Genomic DNA, 14129 nt, shown 5'->3' with positions numbered 1-14129 from the left:
GAAAGAAGCTAACGTTTCTGCTCTAAGAACACGTTGAAATGAATAAAATTTTATACAGAACTCACAAATTAACTATGACTCAAGACCAAGAAGTTTGCAGTATCTAACTTTTATTTCATACTCTCTATTACCAACATTTTCTACCAGAAATATTCCATATTAATTTCAGTATAGGCTTTACCCTAACAGTTGAGGACTCCTTTTAAAGTTTACCCTATAATGCTTCCAACTGATTGCCGGAAATTATAGTGAAGTCCGCACCCTTATCTATCTATTTGTATCGACGTGAATGGACCGAAAATCCCAGAAATTGTTTTTCTAATATTTATGATTTTATCAAACTCAAACTTTCAGTTGGTAGATCATATTTCTCTGGAACAGGCAAAACCTCAGTGATGTTTTTATTTTTGAAGATTTGAAAATTGGAATAGTTTTCATCGTCAATATAAGGGAACAGTTATGATTACTACTGCCTTTATTCTTTGAGTTTTATACGTTTTTGTGAGCTTTCACCAAATGGAAATTTTGTGTACTTCAACTGCATAGTTTATGGTATTTCAGATTAGTTCCTATATTAGCATTTCCTCATTTGTGTAACTTTCGTACTTTAATTTTCATTACTTAACTTCTGGAAATTTAGCTTTAGGAGCACCATAAATACGTGCAGGTACATAAGTGTTATGTACTTTATAGTATCGTATATATGTATCTACATATATATATATATATGGACGTATGCGTTATGAGGTTGCATTGCAGGACAAGTTGAGGTAGTTAATATAACGGTTAGCCTCAAGCAGAGAGAGGCTGTTGATACAAACGTATTGAGCGCATGGTTCTGAGATGTAAACGTGAAAGAAACCGAACAGGTCTGATGCTGTAGGGCACCAGATGAAAATTGAATTTTAAACTCGAGTCCTCGCCAGTCGCCAGCAATAGATGTGTCTTCTCGTGCCAAAGAGAAGGAGCAACTTAACGACAATGTCCGGCCTTTAGAACAGAACCGGACTCAAACAACTGGTTACCGTCATTTAACAAATAGTTAAGATAGAAACTCCTCGAGAGTCTTCTTTAACATAATATGCCTTACAATTTTCATGTCACATTCCGTCGCAATTTTATAGTAACCCTTGTGCACAATAGTACTATCCTGCTTTCAGGATTAGAGCCAGAGAAAATTTTGTTCTTTGTACATTGTAGTTTTTGGCCGTTGAGACATCCCAGTGTATACATTCCTTTATCTCGCTCTCATTAGATTTTGTAACATTTTACAGTTTAATTCTCCTCGGGTTATTATGAGACACAGTATTACATTTGATGGTCCCTCATCAATTTGCAAAGGTTTTCCAGAAATGTCAGAGAAGAAGAGATAAGTTGAATTCCTGAAGGAGTTTTTCAAAACAATTTATGTATTTCACAGTGTAGCTGATCAACTGTGGTAAAAGATTTTACCAAGTGCTCAAATCAATTATGAAACCTGGAAAATTTTTTCAGTTTTCAAATTTATAAGGATAAATGGAAAACTGGGGTTTCTCTATGAATGGGATGGGACCCACGTGATCTGAATTGAATTCCATATGTAACATACAGAAAAATTGGAAAACTGTTCTGGTTCTTTTCGTTTGTATGGAAGCGATTCATGGATGGGCGTTTTGGGCGGATGTTTCGGTATAGGCTTCATCAATATTGTAGGGTGTTTTATCAATAATTACGCTTCCGTACCATGGTAGGGTCGCTGCCCGAAAGATGATCGAATATCTTTGGTAGGAAGCGGTGATAGTGTAAAGCGTGAATGGGAGTCATTTCTAAATTAAAGTTAAGATACGGATATCAATTGTAAAAGTGATGCTGTCTAGGTCCTTCAGCAAAAGATTTTGCTCGTTTGCTGGGTGTAATTTGTTTTAGCAGTAGGTATGGACAATTCGTTTTTGGATTAGTATCAATTAGGAGCCCTGGAGAAACAGGATTTCCGGATTCTAACTGTGTTAAAGATCTCGCATTGACAATTTCCTGAAAATGCCTTTTGTGATAGGAGATAAAACTTTAACCATCATGATCCGTCATGAGGATTTCATCAAACTGGAAATCCAGTATCTTCAGACTATAACCATGAAAGCCTAAAGTAACTTCGAGGAGCTTTGTATTGGTATTTCTTTATTGCTTCATATAACCTTAGTTTTTACTTGAATTTTGAGTCAGAATCAGAATCTGTATAATGGAATTGTGATATCGATACTGTAGGGTTTATCCCAATACAGATCAATGTCATTACTCTTTTTATATGTTCTTTTTGGTAAATATTGTCGCTATTCTTCTTTCGATTTTCAAACTTGGACCATTTGCGATTTCTAGAAAGGACTGCTCATGCACGAGAATTGGTAATCTCTCATCAGTTTGTGGAAACCCAAAAGCTTTTGTGAAAGAAAGCTCAATCTGTCAAGAGACATTGGCCCCTTTATTGGTGGGGCTCAGGACCATGAACCTGACCATGCCATCAATATGAGATCACTGCGATTTTTTTGTCACACAATGGGTACAGTACATTGTAAAAACAACCGATCGTGAGCTACTGCAGTAAGTAAATATCGATTAGCAGATTTCGTTGTGGCATTTTGGCGATCCGTCCCTGTTGACATAATAATAATCATTCAGCTGTACGGTGGCTTCTCTCACCGTTGGTTTGGTTTGTTCTTGTACCTGCGTCATTGGTAGAAATGGCATGTTTTCTCAGGTGAGAATAGCAGCATAAGCTCGCTCACAGTGTATAACGTACGCCGTTCCACGCTCGGCTGCCGCTCGCTCAGCCGTCGGTCTGTCCGTTCGTCCGCTATTTCAGTTTCCGCTGTCGGTTGTTTGTACGAAGTGCCTACCTGTGTGCCTCTCGAGTCGCGTTAATAATATTATCCACCTTTGTACAATTCACTCACTATACCACGACTCAGGTAGCTTTTGAAAGCTTTTAATAATAGGACAATCTGTAAATGTGCCCGTTTGAAACGTATGCACGTAAAGTATTCGAAACTTTGACCGTTGGTAAAAAAGGACCAGCTGGTGTGGCTTTTCACAGGACTTGTTCTGCTCCTCGTGCCATAAGTTTTTGAAATATTATCGCGGGGTTCTAGTGTGAATTTTTTTAACGGATCTTCTTCTTGGTACTTTAAATGTGTGGAACTTTTGGATATCAATTTAAATTTCTGGTAAGTAAATTGTTATAAAAAAAGTTTTCACCCAACTAGATATATTTCGAACGAAGAAGAAACAAGGTTACATGAACAGAAATAATGTTTTTTGATTGTCCTGTAATTACTGATACAATGGCTTTCCATACTTTAATGACGATTTGATGGTTCAAGGGTCAAAAAGATGTGTACTTTTACGTGTTGGTTTAAAACTCTTTTAAATATAATTTATGCGAAGTTTTTGTTTAGATATATGTACTCTGCTTTCAAAATTTAATCACTTTTTTCACCCAGATAACGGAAAAATTGCCGATTTTCTTTTTATTATTCATGGAAATAGTTGTAAATTGTCTTGCTTTACGTGTGACCTTAGTTCTTGTGTTCTTTTTGTTGAGTTACCTAATTCAAGGACAAGCAGAACTAGGATTCTAATAACACATACTTACATAGGTATCTAGCATCTCTAAAACTTTTTCTATTTTCTAGTAGCTATACCAGTAACTAGAAAAGAAAGAAAACGAAGAATAAGAAATTAAAAGAATTTTGATTTTGCTTTTTACTGAAATCTTTCTGCTAAAATCATTAAAATTGTATATCAGTAGAAATTACATACATTAAAATAGGAATGTATTTATTGACAAGCAATAATTGCTCGGGCAGTAATATTGGTAATAAATAAAAGACTAATTACTGTGTAATATTTCAGCTTTATTATCTACCATAATTGCAATAATGTTTTCTTTTATCGGAAAACACCTAACCGGTCTACTTTTCTCAATAACGTTTCTTATTGGGTGGTCTACTAAAAAATTTTCCTGGAGCTTTTTGACATATCTATCATATTTTATGGACGTGGTGTAAAAAAATGATAAAATTTAAATAAAATTTATTACGGTTTTTATGCAGTGTTTAAAGTCGCCATTTCCTGTACGTATGTCGAAATAAATACGTGATCAAATAGATGGATTAATAGGAATTTTTTGTAGGAATTTTGAGAATTTTGTATGGTATCTGTATTAGATAATAATTTCTTATCAGGTCTTGTAACACTTAAGCCCACATTTACGCATTATAATTAATCAAAACACTGCTAAATAATTAGGATGTAGGATGATGTTGATTAGGGACCTGCCAATTTCTGGTTTCGACTTGTAGGTAATCACAATCTTAATTTTTTTACCCACTTTGCATTATTTGTTAAAGTCTCTGCATGTAGAAATATTTTTCTAGTACAATAAAGTCCTTTGATGTGTGTTATCAGTGCTGTAATCTTATCACTCTGTTAAAGTCTCGATTGCTTTTGCAGCGCAATTACAATATTATTTCTCCTTGAATTCACCTGTTTTATTATAATTTATTCTTGTAATGTTCAGTAGTAACTGCATTGCATGACAATCTAAATTGCGTTCATGCTCGTACAAATATACGTATAATTTATCATTGTTTGTGGTTACATAAACGAGTCATTCTTGAACTGAATGGTCTTTTAGTGTTGTATTTACATATTGACGTAACAGCACATTGAAAAAAATTGTTTTTTTTTTGCGCATTTCCCAATACATTTCTAATCTTCTTTCGCTGTAGTTCGTATAGTAGTCACAGCGCTGGCGGATGATTAGGGGCACAGAGCACTTTCATTATTTTGTGTGGAAAATAATGCAATAAATTAGGGTTCAAGGACAAAGTTGTAGCATTTTTATTACATTATAACGAGGATTTACGTTTTAGAGGTCAATTCGATTTAGTTTAACTAATGAGATTTCTCATTTTAACAAGGAAGAAGTATTGAACTGTCAAGGTTTCACCACTGTATTCAATTTTAAATCAGTGAATTTCCATATGAGGTGTCATCTAACATGAAAACTGCGGAAAATTACACTCCACTGGCTCAACTTGATAGCGCCCCAATCATGGGTTGTATTGGTGTGTTAGTTGATCAACGAACCTGCGCATTTATCTATTTTGATGATGCATATGCAATTTTATATCAATAATATTGTATTTCACCTACCATTGTCTTCAGAACGCAATCGTGTATTTTCATACATAAACATAAACATAACGAATGAATCATCCGTTTGCAGAATTACCTACTTCCAGCATTATTTTTTTGAGCGAACAAGAAAGAATGTGTCGAGTATGTTGAAAGAATAAGGTATTGGGTCACAACTATTGCATTTTATTACTTACAATAATGCTTAGTGTCGTAAAATTGTAAATATTGCAAATGCTCATTATTTGGTCTAATTAATTAGAGAAGCTTGAGTAGTGTTCTGTTGTTGTTGTGGCTTTTTAAGTGATAATAAATGCAACACCTACTTTCTTAACATAATGTCACTCATGCTTGAGAAGCTACCGCAGTCAAAGTTGACATAAATTGAAGCGAAAACCACAGCAAGTAAAACTAAGGATAAATCATATTTTATGTGCAAGCTTCTCTTATAAAAATTACTCTAAAGCAGAGGTCGGGACAGTTTTGTGATAATCATCATTCAGTTGGGCACGCACCTCCACTCTTTCCTATCCTGAGTTAATCTTCGCATTTCCTTAAAACGGGACCATCTCACATCCTTATCTATTTGCGAACAGTAGTCTAATCTAGGTCTATCTCTACTCCTCCTAACTCCCGTTTTTGCCATTAATATGTCTCTGACTAGACCTTTATGCCTGAGAAGGGGTCCTATCAACTTATCTCGCCTATTTCTTATTGACTTCCATAGTCCTCTGTTCTCCTATTCTTTCTAATACCTCTTCATTTTTAACCTTCTCTATCCACGATATCCTTATCATTCGTCCGTAACACCACATTTCGAACGCTTCTAACTTTTTATTTTCCTCTACGCCCACTGTCCATGTTTTGCATCCGTACAGCGCCACACTTCAAACATACACCTTTGACAATCTTTTTCGAGTTTCTAAATTAATCGTTTGCGAGCATAGAAGTGACTTCCTTTTATTGAAGGCGACTCGACCCTGCGCTATCCTTACTGCTTCCGTCCCGACTTGTCTAACTTCCGAGATACCTAAAATCGGCCACTTCTTCTAATTTTTCGTCTCCTATCTTTATATTCGCTCTTTCCTTACTTTTTCTTAGTTTTCATACCAGTATTTTTGTTTTACTTTTATTTATATTCATACAGTATTGTTTTATCAATACCGCTTCCACCTTATTTAAAGCTACCTCCAACTCCTCTACCATCTGCAAATCTAAGCATACTAATATTTTGCCCCTGCATATCTATTGCTACAGTTTTACTGTCTTTAATGATGTTCATCGCGTCTTCGATGTATAGATTAAAAAGTACCGGTGACAGTGTGCATCCTTGTCTGATTTCCTTCCTAATATTTACTTCTCTATTCTTCAACTATATAAAATAAATGATATTTATACCCTTTATCGAATTACTATTTTTCATTTAATTTAAAGATACAGGACTGTACACATTCAACTACAAGCATCTGTCGAAATGTTCACGCCTGTTGAATTCAAACAGCTAGGTCGGTCGGAAAACAATCTGACAATGATATGTTTATGCAAATTTGACTAGTCACGATTTTTTAATTCAAATTTTTATAATCACAAACTCGATCGGAGACCGTAACACTCTAACGGAATGTTTAGCGTTTGGTACAATTCGGAAAAATTAAAGGTGTACTTTTTATTTAATTCGATTAAAATCAAGATTACTTTCATTACCAGCACTAAAGAACGTTACGGTATATGTAATGTTACATGTAAGAATTTGTTGTTATTTGACTAATGAAAAGTTCATGAAGGTAAATATTATTTTTATATTATTTGATTTAGTAACGGGAGGTCTGACAAGATGTTGCAGAAAAAATAAATTCGGTAACTGTATCTTCATGAACTTGGCAAATATTGCGATGAAGTTATGTGAATAAGTAGATTAGATATTTTTAAGTGGGATGGTTTCTATTCGAAGTAATTGCATTTCAAATCAAATCGTTTACTATTATTATTGTGATTATTGAAGTTTCAAATTTGGCTTTAGTTTAATGTCCTTAGAATTCTCAGAAAGCTCGCATCCGGACGAGATAGATAGAACTATATAATGTAAATAACTACAGTAATGTGTAGAGGTAATAATTGGAGAGTTTTGACGTAAATGCAAAAACCTTGACACGTTTTTACATTGTACTAATTATCATAATTTTGTTCAAGCTAACGAAAGAAGTAAATGAAAATCTACGTGTTCAAATTTAGTTTGAAACATTAAAAGTTATAAAACAAGTTCCCTTCTATTTTAAAATTGTATTGTGTTTCATATAAGTTCTCGATATCATGAGAGACATCAAAAAAGGCTCTTATATTCGTTTCAGTGAAGTAGGGTTCGTGCAAGAGAATGGTCAGTTAAAATTATGCTTACAAAAATGTAAAGCGGGAAAAGCTCTTGTGTAGAATACTTAACAAATGTCTAAATGTTGCTCGGATCGGAGCTAAAACAGGTTGGGGGAAGGGGATTACCTTCGTTTATGTTGTCCTTTCCTACAACCACCTTATGATCTTAAACAATTCCTTATCATCATCATAAGGTCGTCATTCCTAAGACTGATTGGACATGCACCTCCACTCTTTCCTTTTCTGAGCTAATCTTCGCATTTCCCTAAAACTAGAACAACCCATATCCTTAACTATTTGCGAACAGTACGTGTCCAACCAGTCTTAGGACTGACGACCTTATGATGATGATAATGATGATGAATCTAATCTAGGTCTATCTCTACCCCTTTTAACTTCCGTTTCTGCCTCTAATATATTCTTGACTAGATATTCATGCCTGAGAAGGTGTCCTACTAACCTATCTCGCTTATTTTTTATTGACTTCGACAGAGTCCTCTGTTCTCCTATTCTTTCTAATACCTCTTCAGTTCTAACCTACTCTATCCACGGTATCCTCATCATTCGCCTGTAACAGTATATTTCAAACGCTTCTAACCGTTTCTATATCCACTGTCTATGTTTCGCACCCGTACATACACCTTTAACAACCTTTTTCGAATTTCTAAATTAACCGTTCGCGAGCATAGAAGTGACTTCTTTTTATTGAAGGCGACTCGACCCTGCGCTATCCTCTGCTTTTTATCCCTTCAAACAATTAACATAAGAGCATTCTTCGGTTATAGTAACATAACCGAACTCTAACCGAAGAGTATTTTGTTCGATTGCTTATGGTTATAAAGTACAGTAGGAAAAGACAACACGAGCAAAGTGAATGTTGTCGTTGTCGTGTTCTTCCTACAATGTAAAAGAAAATCTACTTTCTAACCATATGAATGAAGTTATCCAACGTCCCTCTACCCCAACTTTATTCGATACTTGAACTATGCTCCCTATCTGCCGCCATTATTATTTATCAACATCGTGAATCCATAACAATTTTTTTTGAGATACGCTGCAGATACCTTACATACAATTAAAAATATTATTACGGTTGTCGACTGTGTACCAACTATAAGATAACAGTTTATGTAAATTCGATCTGTATTACTTTTTCGCTATTTACTTAACTGTTCCAGCTCTTTTGAAATGTGTTTCTAATTAATGTAAATATAACGTGTTATAGGCAGTTTGTTGTTTTTAATCTTTGGAAAACGATAATTTCGCCATCAGGTAGACATAATTAATCAACAACTTGCAACTAACTGCATACCTATGTACCTACATACGCATATTATTAATACGAAATAATAAATTCAATGTTTGAGCAGTTTTCTTAGGAGAGAAACTATGAAATCGAACCGTCCGTTAGTTTTCATGTAAAATAATTCATAGTAAATTGTCTTTGGCATACTTTACCGATGAAAGCTCTAACTGGTCTCATTCGCAGTCACGCATTTAATATATTTCCATTTTTATGATAATCGCCATGAAATTTAGAATACAATCTGTAAAACATACGCCACACTGCAGTTAAAAGGTACGTTACATTTTGGTAATCTTTGACGAAAGTTAAGTTTGTTGAAATGTAATCTATATTGAGATACTGATGCTGGTTATACATTTTTAGATTTATTCCTTAATCTGAGTCCTGGTTGCATCTGTCTAACATATATAGTTTACGTCTCATTTATAAATCAGAATTTGTTCTACTTCTTTCTCTTTATTGCTGGGAATTTTGTTAATAAATTCAAAAATGAACACAATTATTATTATTCAAAATTTAACATAGAAATTAATATGTTTAATATCTAAAGTAAAGTATAATAATTGATATGCTATGAATATACGAGGTGTAGCAGGTATTCAACAAAAATCTCGGTTATTTCTTTTAAATAAGAATTACGATTCTTTTTTACTTTATCCTCATCATGTACATCATCAAATACGTAGCACATCACACATAACGATAATAATAATCTTTAAGCAAATCTTAACGATCTATGCGAATTTATGTAAGTATGTGGGTTTATGGGATAATCTCGGTGTAGTGCTTTCTCCCAAAAATGCACACGACATAGTTATAAAATCACTTTAAAGTGAATTCAGTGACAAAAATTACACATGACGTTCGGTGCTTCTGTTTTGAAATAATCCATACACCGCAGCACTACATTTATAGCTTCATTTAATAACGTCAATTTTCTTTCAGATAAGAAACGCAATTTTCCAACGTTTGTAAATTGTTGTTATTACATCGTAGCGTTACACAATTGTACCAGGGACCGATATGGTACCCACACATACGTACATGCCAGCCTAATTTGGGTATATTAGCTTCCCTTTATGAAAAGATGACCGTGACCTCTATAGAAAACTGAATAGACTTGCGAAGTCGATATTACTATAAACCCATCTTTTAATATCGTTGATATCATTGATTACATACATATGAATACGTGTTCCTAATGTAATTTATTATAGTAATGGTCGCAATTCCTCTGTGACCTTATCTACTAACGTCTAACAAATAAAATGTGTAAGAAAGGTATTTTATTTTGTTTTCCCGAAAATCCATTTGATAAATGACGAAATTCATTACAGAATAACATTACGATACATTTCATAAATAAAATATATAAATGTAAAATTCTTTCATTAGAATGCTTTTAGTTACCTGCTGTATGTATAACAATTACCATTAAATTGCAAATCATGTAATTGAAAAGCAAATGTTTTCAGCAAAAAATATAAAATTAGCTGCGTACTCGATTACCTATTCCATATCTTAGTTGCAGACGTAATTTTTATGTTTGTCTATATCATCTGTCGAGTCATTTTATACATTACGACATTACGTAATAATTCATGTTGACAAATGGGTAATTCATCAACAATGCGAATAAATAAATGTTCTTCTTATATAATGTATAGGTACAAGTCTTTCCTTATGGTAGTACACAATAATTGACACTAATAAATTTTTTAATATTGATTGAATGAATGTATCTGTTACATGATATTACAACGAGATAATAATAATTACACTTTTGTTAAATAATGAGACATTTATAAAATAGTTTTGTATGATTGTGTATTAAAAATAAAACTTTTTTCAGTAACTGACACCATATTATGGTAATCTAAAACTTTTGCTAGTAACTGCACTATTTTAAAGGTAAAATTAGACATGTATTTTTGAAAACCCTTTACAATTAATTGTTAATTTTTGCCTTTCTTGTAGTTTACGATTTTCTGCACCGATGAGTTTCTTCTCTCAGGAACTTATGTTTAATTTTGCGGTGTTACGCATATTTGACTAATAATTAATTAGAATTGGTTTATTTAAATAACTGTAGTAAATGAAATGAAAAGTTGTACAATTCATAGGAACAAATAGGCTTTAGCGAAGGCATGCGAAGGTAGTCATTGTAATGGATTTGTTTACGGAAATTTTTATGATTAACAGTTGCAAAAGTTACAAGTAGGAAACTTTTAGACTTAAAATTGTTAACAAAGAGAAAGCTTTTCTAAAAACCTGAGAGATAATATTAATTGCAGAAAAGGAAACAATTTTCAAGTTTTGGCGCACCAGAGACCTAAGCGACGCGAGCCTTTTCGGAGTATATATATAGTATTTATGCGATTATTTATGTAGGGAACGTTAAAAATCCATAATACTTGATTTAATTAAGCTACAAGCCCAAATTAATATACACTTGTAGTTATTATATCCTTTTTATTATTATTATTGTTTATGTTCGAAATACAATGAAACTTCCGGAAGCTTTTAACTTCTGTAGACTTGTCCGTGTCCATTTTAGCGACCACGTCCACGAAATTATATTCTGCAAACGTGAATTGTGTAGATACGGCTTCCAATAGGTTTTAGTTAGAGGTTTCACGTTTGTATGTTCAGGTAAATGTTTTACCAGCAGGTAATTAAATTATGCAAGGCTAGTGAGTAGAAATATATGCAGAAATTTTTGATATGCACACTAGTGTCAGAAATTTCAGAAAGACTTGTTTATTTTAATTAAAAACTAGTATTAAAACCAATTCAATATGAAACTAAATACTGAAGTTATGCGTGACTTGGTATAAATATCATTAATACAACTAAATTTTGATGTGAAGGAGCTTTGCCCTTATTTTTTCATGCATATGTGACAAGCGCAGTGATTACGTTAACCAAAACGTGACTTCTAAGACAACTTTTCATCTGCATTCTTCACTAAAAAAGTTCAAGGCATTTTGTCTTTAATTCCTTGCATTTTTTCGGGTTCCTGTATTGCCGTCTTGCCCTTTAATAATCTGTAATTTTCAGTTTTGGAATAGTTGGATGAAGTATTCTACTAGAATCTAATATAATTTTCCTTTATTCCTTTTGAGTATTTTTACTCATCATTGCCATAAGGTTGTTAGTCTGGATTCCGGATACAAGTGGGACACGCACTAGGTCTTCCACTGCCTCCATCTATATTTGTTTCTTATTCTAATATGTCTGTAACTACTTCATGTCTCAGAAGGATCTTCCTCATTCCTTAACTTTCCCAATTTTTAAATTAATGATTCGGAATCACCGAAGTAATTTCCTTTTGTGAAATGCGACTTGACTCTGCGCTCATCATTTTTGATTTTGAAAACACTTGTAATATCAGGATTACGTACATCATTTGTCTTTAAATATCACAAACAATTATAAAGATCAGTTTCTGACGGCATTACATGTATGTGCATACGTAATGTTTTCAGTGTAACACTTTGTGTATCATTATAAATAGTTGCCTCAAGAAAGCAGTTTGAAATGTAATTTAGGTGGCAGCTCTGACACTATAGGACGTGTGTTGATAGAATACGAAAGCGATTTTGTTTTGTTGTTTAGTAAGCACTTTTACTTTACTTGTGTTTTCTATTTAGTATGTACCACCAATCCGTTTAGTTGCAGTGTCATTATTGTCTATCTGCGGGGGGTTCTGCACAAATATTTACCTTGATTTATGTGCAAATTCACCATGAACAAGTCAATGTCAGAGTCTAGAGCAAAAGTATTTACAATCCTTCATTGTAAAGGAACATTCCTTGAATTTAACTTCTAAAAACAGTTCTACTTATTTAAATTTTCTGGGAAAAGTTTGCGACTAAATTCACATGTTTTAGAACATTGGTAAATTATAATTAATATCGAATTTCAGCTTAAACACTGAAATTGACGAAAAATGCGTAAGGGTATAAGGGTGTGGAATGAATCTAACGCAAAATTGACAAATAATTCATTATAACAAAGATTTTGCAAAAGGGTTGCAAGGAAATAATATAAACAATTGTTTAACATTATGAACAAATAGGAGACACGGCATAGTATGAACTAAAGGAAAATAGCAGCTGTTAACGTTATTGATTCTTCTTCTACCATAATTAATATACTTTTTCTAATTGGTGACTTTAGAAATGCCCTCGTTAAAAAGTAATTAAGATTATATTTGTCACAATTGTTTAAAACAAAATACCGATTTACACAAGTAGCTTTCAGTATCTAATTATTTATAATGTTTGAACAGTCAGCACATATTTTTATATTTACTTGCTTCTTTACAACATTTGCTGTAATTGCAAAGTTAATAAGGCATTCACATACCTAGCTATCACGTAGCCACATCAAGATGATTTATTTAGAAGATAATTAAAATACTTGCATGCTAATTGTATCGAAGCGAGTACACGTTTAACATTGAAACGAAGGCCGTTTGGTAGGTATTATAAATAAAATCATTTTTTAACTCTGCAAATTTCATGGATTTCAATTCAGTTTTCATGAAATGCATGTAATCAGTTGTTTTTGTTGAATTTCCAAGGCTTTAGTGCCAAGCGCCATAATTGAAATTGAAACAAAGAATCAATCAATAACAACACTAAGTATTTTCTTTTCTTTTTTGCCTTAATTTCAATGTACATAAATGATTTTTGTTTTACATATGCAGTTTTAAAAAATGGTTTTGCAATTATTATAATTGTGTTAAATAGATTTAATCAGCGCTGTTAAGTAAAACGTATAATGTGATTTGTAACCGCAAAATACCGAAAAAAAGAGTTTTCAAAACTAGCTGATTACTGCATTTGTCCTTGATTCGGTTTCAGGTATAATTTGACTAATTATTGATTTCCACGTTATTGTTACTTTCATAAATGGTTTTGTTTTGCGTGATGTGTTTATAAATTCATATTATGTTGTGTATAAACGAAATACATTATCGTAAAATTAACGTAATGGTTGGCTTGTATTGTTCGACTAATTATTTTATTGAATGAAATTTCCAATCGAATATCAGACTCACCCTGAATTTATTTTTATAATTTATCTAGTTGAATGCTTTTGTTTATTACTATACAAAATACTTTGTCACACTTTGTTGATGTCCCTGAAATTAGGGAAACTTGTATTTTCGGGGAAGAAAGTACACGGTCTCGTATCTTGGAAGTTCGTCTTCAGTTCTGGTGGTAGGTTGGAATACACGACTTCTTCCCTTGGTGGTAATACGAGGGTGGATTGA

General features: G+C 33.1%; 1 protein-coding gene across 2 annotated transcripts in view; it reads left to right on the top strand.

Moving 5' to 3' along the window:
- The first annotated feature begins 2638 nt into the window (after window positions 1-2638).
- Window positions 2639-14129, top strand: part of LOC108733049 (cordon-bleu protein-like 1) — a 74735-nt gene continuing 63244 nt past the window's right edge. Inside the window, exon 1 of one of the 2 annotated variants that reach the window (XM_018464079.1) lies at window positions 2639-3197. The gene's annotated coding sequence lies outside the window, so the exon portion shown is untranslated. The remainder of the gene's footprint in view (window positions 3198-14129) is intronic. The other variant, XM_018464078.1, reaches the window with a different exon arrangement.

The sequence above is a fragment of the Agrilus planipennis genome, unplaced genomic scaffold (genome assembly GCF_000699045.2).
Source record: "Agrilus planipennis isolate EAB-ADULT unplaced genomic scaffold, Apla_2.0 scaffold51, whole genome shotgun sequence".
In the NCBI taxonomy this organism is placed as follows: domain Eukaryota; kingdom Metazoa; phylum Arthropoda; class Insecta; order Coleoptera; family Buprestidae; genus Agrilus; species Agrilus planipennis.
Note: the sequence above shows the minus strand (reverse complement) of the source record. Positions and strands in the feature narration are given on the sequence as shown.